Consider the following 10,805-nt stretch of genomic DNA (forward strand, 5'->3'; position numbering starts at 1 on the left):
CGTATACTTCCACGTCAATCTACAAGAGACATTGAATACACTCAAGTAAGCTTATAGAAGCTTAGTAAGTTCATAGGCATAAAACATAAATCTTACCAAATATTTATACACTTATACAATATACACAATTATTAAGTTCACCTGTCAACCACAGTCATTGGTGAGTTCCCTTGTATAAACTCATTACCACTTATCCATTTCCTTTAATTCTTTTGGGCCCATTTGTCACATATCATTCTTTAACCAAATTAGGGAATGATTACGGAAAATTGAGTACCTCACTTCCACTTTGCCATAGTATAATTATGGTCTTGCGTATGATCACTTAACACTTTTAGAAGTCATGGTCCTGCCACGATTTTACACTGATCACATTTATCACTTGTCACTTGTCACTGATCAGATAAGTGTAGCAGAAGCTACCACTTATCACTTATCACTTATCACTTGTCACTGATTAGATAAGTGTAGTAGAAGCTACCACTTATCACTTACCACTTGTCACTGATCAGATAAGTGTAGCTAAAGCTACTACTTATCACTTGTCACTTGTCACTGATCAGATAAGTGTAGCTAAAACTACTACTTATCACTTGTCACTAATCAGAAGTACTCAAATCTGACGTTCCGCTCAATTTGATCATTTATTCGATTTTCAGGTTGTTATTTTATTCTCTGGGTCGATTTGCAAAATTTGTAAAAGTTCAGGGACTAATCAGTTACTTTTTTTTTTCCTCGATTTGCTTTGGGTTCTCGATTTGTAGTAAAAATATGAAAAACTAGCTTAAGGAAACCCTTCTATGGTGTTTTTTTTTCTGATGAGAATGCAGAAAAATAAAGAGAAATCTAGATAATTCCATTTTAGTCCTAGCTTTATTAAGTAAATTTTGCAATATTCCAATTTTACCCTTAATTCTCCTTATTTTCTTGTTGATTTCATGCCTTTGCCGTCCAGCCCAAATAGACATTGGGTCTATTTTCCTTTTAAACCCTCTTTCCTTTTTTTTATTTAAGTTATTTAATCATTTTCCAAAATTTTATATTTGTTACAATTTAGTCCTTTCGATTCAATTAACTATCGAAACTTTGAAATTTCTTGACGAAACTTTAATACTAACTTATTAACACTCCATAAATTTTTATAAAATATTGTTAGCTCGGTTTAAAATTTTCAAAGTCTCGATACCTTGTTTTTTTATTATAATTGTTGTAATATTTATTTCTAGTCCACTATTCGCTACTTCAAAAATTTTCCTAACTTTATATCTAACTTATATTCACTAAATTAATAATATTTTCTACTCATTTGTCGGATTTAGTGATCTCGAATCACTGTTCCGAGACCACTGAAAATTTAGGCTATTACAGAATGTGTCACAAGTCAATATGTTAACTATAACCGAATGATTTATTTCCGTTTTCGAGCTTCAAAATTGTCCAAAAACATAAACTCATTCTTCCATCATTTTTTAAGTAATCCTATTGCAAGTTTCCATTTCCATTTTTGAAAACCTACATTCATTTCGAAATTATTACATTTCTCCATTTTGGAGAAAACCATAATTATTCCAGAATATTTCCCATTTCTCTTTTTTATCCATTCCTTTCATTTCCATTCAAAACACGCAATTCATTTTTAGTTTTAACGAGCTAGTGGAGGGATCGATTGGACATATGTAATTGAGGCTCAAATGATTTGTAACGCCCCGTACCCGAGACCGTCGTCGGAGTCGAAAACGATGTGTTAACAGACTTAATTCATTACTTAAACAGCTCAAACAATTTATTTTTAAAATTTCTAGTCAAGCTAGAAATCTGCGTCACAGTCACTTAAAAATTCATATCTGGAGTTCCAAAACTAGAAATCAAATCCCTTAAATTTTTCCTGAAACTAGACTCATATATATATTTACTAATTTTTTTCTAGAATTTTTGGTCAAGCCAATTAGTACAGTTTATTAGTTAAAGTCTCCCCTGTTTCAGGGTTCGACTTCTCTGACCTCTGTGTATTACAAATTAGATATCTCCCTGTACAGAGTTTCAATGACTATAATGTTTGTTTCTAATAAAACTAGACTCAATAAGGAATCTTTAAATATAAATAATGACTTCTAATTATTTTTGTTAAATTTATGATGAATTTTTAAAGTCAGAATAAGGGATCCAGAAATCGCTCTGGCCCTGTTTCACAAAAAGTTAAACATCTCATAAAATATAACTCATATACCTATTTTGCTCCATCCATATGAAAATAGACTCATAATTCTTCAATTACATATTTTATTAATCATCTAATTATATCTCTACTATTTTTAATGAATTTTCAAACTCATGTCACTGCTGCTGTCTAAATCTATTTTATGGTAAGTTTTACCTATTTCATGGTTTCCATGGATTAGCTAGCAATTTAGCATACATAACACCAAATATGATCATGATTAGCCATTCATTACCAAGCATTTCCATACCACTCAATAACCATATCATAAGACCATATACACAAAATCATTATAATGATATACATGCCATGCTCAAAATATACAAGCCATTATGCCAAGATGATACACGGATAGTGTGAGCGAGCCTCCGACCGTTCCCGATTTCCGAGCTGGCTTGTCAAAACTACAAGGAATGAAAAGGAGGGAGTAAGCATAAATGCTTAGTAAGTTCACCTTCAAATAGCAAGTAACACAACTATATAAGCAAACATAAAACATCATTTGCATAATCATCACCGAGATATTCATATCACATTTTCATTTATCATCTTACCATATTGTTGTTATATCGAGTTTTCAACCCGAGGGTTAAGTACATACCTGTTCAAAGTATCCATTTCACAACACTTACCAATTCGTCCCTTTCATCTTGAGTATTCCTCCATTTGAGTAGAATTTTACTCGTTGAACACATCGGAATATAATTTGGATACATGGAAAGTTTGCACATAAGTGCTATATATGTAGCCAAGCTACCATGTAACCCGCCCATAAGTGAACTCAGACTCAACTCAACGAGCTCGGGCGTTCGCATCCATAAGTGAACTCGGACTCAACTCAACGAGCTCGGATGCCTAGTTACATCTCACGAACTCGGACTCAACTCAACGAGTTCGGAACTTAACCATCCTAGTGACATGTCACTTGTATTCTAATCTATTCCCAAGGTTCAAACGGGCGTTTTCCTTGATCACACATCTTTTCCATCTTCCACGGAATATCGAAATCGATACTTCGGTGATAGTTCATACTCATCAAGTAATTCACATAATTACATATTATTCAACAATAACCACAAAGCATAATATTTCATGATAATAATCAGCATCATATCATATAAACAACATTAAAATGCTTAAAATGACAATTATGTTACTACATTTACACATGAACTTACCTCGGTATAAAATTATTAGCAATCGAGCCTATTCTTCGTAAACTTTATTTTTCCCTCGATTGCGACTTGAATCTCGTTTCTCTTGATCTATAATGCCAAATTAATCTTATTTAATACATACATTCATCAAAACAGCATTTAATACGAAATTTGGCAAAATTACATTTTTTCCCATAAACTTTTGCATAATTACACTTTTGCCCCTAGGCTCGGGAATTAAACTTCATCCCTTATTCTTATGTTTTATGACATGCTGATCATTTTTTCCTTCTATGGCAACATCAAATTCACACTCTAACATGTACTTATGACTATTAGGTATTTTTACCGATTAAGCCCTTTTACTCGTTTTCGCTTAAAACCGAGTAGTACAAGTTGTCTAACATAATTTAAAACCTCATATTCTATCATAAAACACCAAAATACACAAATTTCACCTATGGGTATTTTTCCAAATATGAACCCTAGGTTGAATTATTGCTAGCATAAGCTTAATCGAGCTACCGAGATTCCAAAAACGTAAAAAACATTAAAAACGAGGCTAGAACGGACTTACAATTGAGCTTGGAAGCTTGAAAAACCCTAGCCATGGTTTCTCCTTACTATATTCGGCCATGGGGTTGAAGATGGACACATTTGGGTTTTAAAATTTGTCTTTTAATTCATTTTACCCATAAATGACCAAAATGCCCTTTTACTATTCTTTAAATTTTTACCCTTCCAAGCCCATTTTTGTCCAAATTGTTTTTAGAAATTGGTCAAATTACTCTTTAAGGACCTATAATTAATAATATAATTCAATTTTATGAAAAATGCTTCTAGAACACAAGTTTTACAATTTATTCAATTTAGTCCCTAATTTCAAATTAAGCACTTTATGCATAGAATTTCTTCACGTAATTGTCACACAATCATGCAATCATATCATAGACCTCAAAATAATTATAAAATAATTATTTCTATATCAGATTTGTGGTCTCGAAACCACCATTCCTACTAGGCCCAAAATTAGGATATTACATGATTTATAATTAAGTTCCAGCTTTTTGCCTATTAATTATAAACTCATTTAGTGTGTTACCCTTAATGACATACTATTACGAAAGCAGCTACTCAGTGCTCGTCCAATTACTTTGTCATAAGTGTGTTGCGTTTATAGTATATCCTTAATCTCTTTGGGATTATATCCATTCTCCCAATATGATTCTATTTTATCTCATGGTAACCATTACATCTTCCTTCATGAAAATTCAATCACTATCAGATAATGATCAAGTCATCCATCACAAAGACGAATGACCCATGGCCACATTTACTTTTCATCAACTATGCAATGCCAATGAGAGGATATCATTTACCCATGTTTTGGGCTATGGATTCCACTATTGTGAATGACTCTACATACTATAGAATTCATACATGTAACACATAAACTTTCGGTTCCTTATTTATTTGAACTTGGGCTTTTACTTACATTAAAGTGTACAAGTCACGCATACATAGTCTGTCATCCACTCAGGATTTAGGTATGTCACACTATAAACGTCACAAGTGAATAAATCCATAAACAGATTCAAGATCTATTCTACTTGGGTCTTGTCCGATGTATTGTTAGTCCAGTCAGTTACATCTATGTCTCTATCTTCTAGGAGTCATCCGCTCCGATGCCCAAGACAAGACATTTTCCCAATTAGATTTGATAGACAAAATGTTAGTCTTTCAATCGGTTTGCTCATTTCCAATTAGACTCAGGGCATTTTTAGGTTCGTCTGCTAATATAAGCTACCTTTTCATATTACGATCTGACCACGTAATACAGCTTAGTATTAGTTAAACATTAGAAAATCAATGAGAAATAGTTGCTTCCATTTTGACAACTAGGGAAAAATCATAAAACAGGGTCACATGGCTGTGTGCTTAAGTCGTGTTACAAATTGCAACCGTGTAAGCTGGAGTCATACGACTTGTATCCAGGCCGTGTAACTCATTGAAGAATTTGTGGACCTAAATGCAAAAATTTACAAGTAATTACACAGTTGTGTGGCTAGGTCATATGAGAGATTGAGACCATATGAAACATACATTGACCAAATCTACAATACCAGACAGGCGTGTGGCTAGCCCATATAAAATATTGAAATCATGCTTAAGCTAAATTTCCCAATTCATAAAGAGCACACAGTCATGTCACATGTGCATGTGTGACACATAGTTGTGTGTTAACCCGTGTATGAAATTAGGTACATTTTTATGCAAGTTACAAAACTAAATTTTCAAATATAACATAAGTATACACTTAATCAATCCTTAAACATGTTCAAAATGCAAAAGAAAAAAGAAGAAGAAGTAGGAATTATCACGAACATAAATCAAGATCAAAGTTCATCCCCATTCATGCCAAGATAGAAAGTGACCATACATGTACCGTATACACAAACAAAATAAAACTTTCAATCATCTAATATTGACAAAAAATGCCAAATCTATAACCTATAAGTTTGATATCAAAACTAATTCACATATCATGCCTAAAACATCTAATCCAATTATCAAAATTTTATGCCATAATTTCTAATACAATCTCACCTATTTGAACATCACATATCATAACCAAACATGCCAAACATTCATGTTAGTCTATCACATTTTCCATACTTATCAAACATCTTCAAAGTTACTATTCAAGCCATAATCCAACATATCAAGATGCCAACAGGCAAACATACTTTATATAACACTATTCACACCTTACTATTACAAAACATTTAAATACAATTTAACCCCTGTTATATGCCACATCACCGAATTGAATGTTTAAAAGTCTACCAAAGTGGAGGATGGATAGTGTGATTTTTGAGATGATCCAATCATCGAGTTCCACAAAATGTTAACTATAGGAAATAGAAAACGAAACAGAGTAAACTTTAAATAAGCTTAGTAAGTTCATATGTTCAAAATAATATAACTTACTTAATTCCTACATTTACATAATAAAACAGTTAACTAAATAGTTTTCTCTATTACCACAATTCATATAATCAGATGAGTTTATCATATAAAAATTGTATAACATTCCATTCGATATAGTTCAATCTCAATCAAAGTTATATCAACAACCATTGAACATATGTACTTTTTATTATGCATCTATGCTTTATATTATTATAATACTTTTACCATTCATTATTATTGAATTGCAACAATAATTTAGCTCGATAAACTATAATGAACAAATACGGATATGCGGGTAACCAACCAAAACACACTTGATTGTTCAAACAAGCCATACCATCCATGAACACACCTGGACACTAAGTGCCAAGCCCGTAGGCTACATATCTTTCCTTAGAAACACAATTGGTCATTGTAAAGATGACTCGGTAATTCGTAATAAATGTTGGATTCCGGTACTACCAATGAATAAACAGTACATCATCATCTCATCTCATGTCATACCTATACAGTGTGTGAAATAACCATATTGGCATACCAATTGTATCCTATCCTATGTTCATCCGGGATCAGTACATATAATAGTAATTCACTTTTCAATTCAGTCCTTTTTTCACCTTTGTACCAATTTGCAACATTTTAATCTATATTCAAACATTATAAAATAAATAATTCAAAAATAAAAAATAAAAAAATACCCATAACTATACTGTATGAACTTACCAGGGGAAAATACAAAAATAGGAGTGTTAGGGACTAATATGTAATTTTCCCTTTTCCTTGATTATCTACCGATTCTTGATTGATGTAGTAATTTATTACCAATTTTCAGTTCCAAACATCTTAAATCATCTTATTTCATGTATATGACATCTTTTATTCATTTTTCACAATTTCCCTAAAGTTTTGCTTTTTATTAAATTTAGTCCCTAAAATTGAAACAACTATCTCTTTCACAATTGAAACCTATTTTTACTTTCCAGTTTCAATTATACCCTTATACAGCCCTATGAAATATGAATTTAGCAAAAAAATGCTAATTTTGAATTATTTTCATTTTAGTCCCTACGTTCAAAACTAACCAATTTCACTATACAAATTAGTCTCTAATCTTTTCCAAACTTAAAACAAGCTAATCAACAATAAAAACTTCCAAGAACTTAAATAGTAATCTTTTAAAACTTTAACAATTTTGAAAATGGAGACACAATTTAGCTAAATCAAGTTATAATGAATTGAAAAACATACTTGAATTGGACTTGCATGCAAGAATAGAAGTTTGGCTGAACCTTAAACTCCTTAGAAATAGTGAAATCGGTTGAAATGAAGAAATGAAGAAGATGATGACTTTTCTGGTTTCTTTTTGTTATTATTATAACATTTACTTAATTACCGTTTTAACCTTAAATCTAACTTACAATTTCATTAATTAAATGCGCAACCCATCCAAAATTTAGCACTAAGGTCTAATTGCCTTATAGATCCTTAAAAATTTACTAAATAAGTATTTTAGCTAATAAAATTTTTTGTAGCAATTGACTTTTATGATTGTTACGATTTAGTCCTTATACCTTAATTAGCCATTTAATCACTAAAATTTATGAACTAAAATTTAATTCACCTATATAACATCTTTGTAAATATTTAATGGAAATATTTACATACTCGATTTATAGAAACGAGGTATTAATACCTCATTTACCAAAACCATTAACTTAAAGATCAAACCACTTTTTCTTTAATTAACCGTCTAATTAGAAAAATGTATCAAATCAAAATTCACTATAACATTGTATTTGACTCATAAATATTCAATAATAATATTTATGGACTCACTCGTCAAAATTGTTGTCCTGAAACCACTATTTTCAACACCAGTGAAAAACGAGTTGTTATAGTATAGAAATTGAAATGGTACAAATACAATAATAATTTCGCGTGAACTAGTAAATATTTAGGGTATGAATGGTATGTCATTATGGTCCAAAAATGAATTGGATGTTTGATCAGAAATTTAATGACCGGTGGCTTGATATCTAACACATGCGGGTTAGTTGATAAGTTGGCATGAAATGGGCACAAAAATGCAGTTTTTTGACATTTTTGCCTTGAAGTATCAATACCTTAGGAACGATTTAGTACTTTAGAAAATTTTCTTAATTTCCAAAACTTCGAACCAAAAATGGCATCAATATCAAAATAAAGTATCGATACTCTGTAACAAGGGTATCGATACATTTGACCTTTGTTTAGTTTTTAAAAAAGAAACAAAAGCGTAAAATGATATCGATACTAGAATAAGTATCGATACTTTGTAAAAGAGGTATTGATACCATATGACAAATAACAGTACTTGTGATTTAATGAATAATTTTCTAAACATTGAAACTATAAATGGTATTGGTACCATTTTAGGGGTACTGATACCTGTTTTGAAACTTTGGAACTTTCCAATTTGGTCTTATTTCATGTTTGAATTTAGTAATTGAAATTTCGTAAGCTCGATCAAACCCCTGAAAAGATTGTATAACGTACTTATGAAATGTTTTGATTATGAATGCTTGTATTATGGTGTAAATCAATTATTAAATGTTGTAACTGTTTCAGTATCGACTGTAGCATCTTGTAACTTGGACTTAGCAATTGGGTCGGTGAGGGGTGTCACACAAGAAATCATCAATACTCAGTTCCAAATCTACATAATGTAGAATGATATAAATATGGATCAAATAAAATATTCTCGAATCAGAAAATTAGAAACAAAAAATTTCAAACTATTCGTCAACGACTTTGGATTTTCCTTTCCCTCTCAATGAATCTAGGTCGACGTTAGCTACGAATTAACATAAACACATAGCAGTAACAAAAAACAGCTAATTCACACTCAATTATCAATTTATACAAATTTTCAAATTATCCAATTTAATCCCTAAAACCAGAACTAACATGACTTCCAATTTAAATCTCCAAATTTAAATTTGATTTCATTATTATCCATTAGTGACCTCCTATTTCTTATTTCTACATTCAATTTTACATTTTATTCTGTTTAGTCCTTAATGTACAAAACTATCAATTAAGCTTTACGATTTAGTCCATTTTTATATCTAAGCTTAAAATATATCAATTTAACACCCAAAACATCAAGAAATTAACAATGACAAATTCCTAAGTCTTTAACAATTTTACAAATTGGTACATGGGGTAGCTAAATGATTCTTCCAAGACATCAAAAACATAAAAATTATAAGAAAATGACTAAATTATACATACCAAATTAAGGCCGAATCTTTAAGCCGTTACTTAGGTTTTCTTTTTTCAGCTTTCGGTGTTTGGGGAAGAAAAAGACGATGTTCTTCTTTCCTCCCCCCCTAACTTTAATATATATACATATAATTAGTTTAAATTAAACTTAATTAAATTAGTTAAATCCTTAATTAATTAACCATTGACCTTTTTAATCCACCGTCCAATAACATAGGTTTTCACATGGTCTAATTGTTATTTTAGACCTTTGGCTAATTGCAATTTAAGTCCTCAATTCATTTTCTAATTAAAAATTTATAGCAATTGGACTTTACAACTCAGTCTCTAAGCCCTAATTAAACACAATTTCGATTAAATTACTTATCAAAAATTCAATTCACCTATATAATAATTCTATAAAATATTTAATAAAATATTTACAGACTCGATTTATAGAAATGGGGTTCTCTAACCGCATTTTTCAGTAACACTGGAAATCAGGTCATTACAATGAAGCATAATAACAAACAAAAAAAAACTAAAAAATATTGATATTAAATAATCTCTTAAAGAGTTGTTACAATTTATAAGAGAATTGAGAAGTAAATGTAAACATGACTAACCATGAAACTGAAACTAAACCTAAAAACTAATGAATCACACTTGCTTATACTATTTACAAGAGTTTTTTTAGGGAAAATCTTGAGCTATGAGTGAAAAAACCAAAAGGCCCATAACATCAAAATAACAGCAATTCTAGAAAAATCAAGTTAATGTCGCGACATTAAAAGTTAAATATTATGGCATTCTCTGGCATAATGTAGTTTTTTTTCATGTTCTAGCTTTTTCCTCACTCTACCTTTTTTATTATGCTTTTGTTTTCTCAATCTCGATCCATTGCCTATAACAAGACATTGCAAAAGCTTATTTGTTCAAAAGCATTAAAAATAACATAAAATATTAGAAAAAAAATAAAATTCAACTCTAGACTTCCTCTTCCATGGGTCAGATCGCATGGGTAGTGGGGTTCATTTGAGGAGTATAATGATAGGAGTAGGTGACACCCCTTTTAGGTTCTTTGAGTGTTGGTAGTTATGGTGTCCTATTGTGACATCGTCTTTTCTTCGTTGATGAAACACTGATTTGATTTCCTCTGAGTCATGGTTATACTGTTGTCACTGGGATTATTTTTGGCCTTGAGATGAATATAT

Source organism: Gossypium arboreum, chromosome 8, assembly GCF_025698485.1.
Source record: "Gossypium arboreum isolate Shixiya-1 chromosome 8, ASM2569848v2, whole genome shotgun sequence".
Lineage (NCBI taxonomy): Eukaryota > Viridiplantae > Streptophyta > Magnoliopsida > Malvales > Malvaceae > Gossypium > Gossypium arboreum.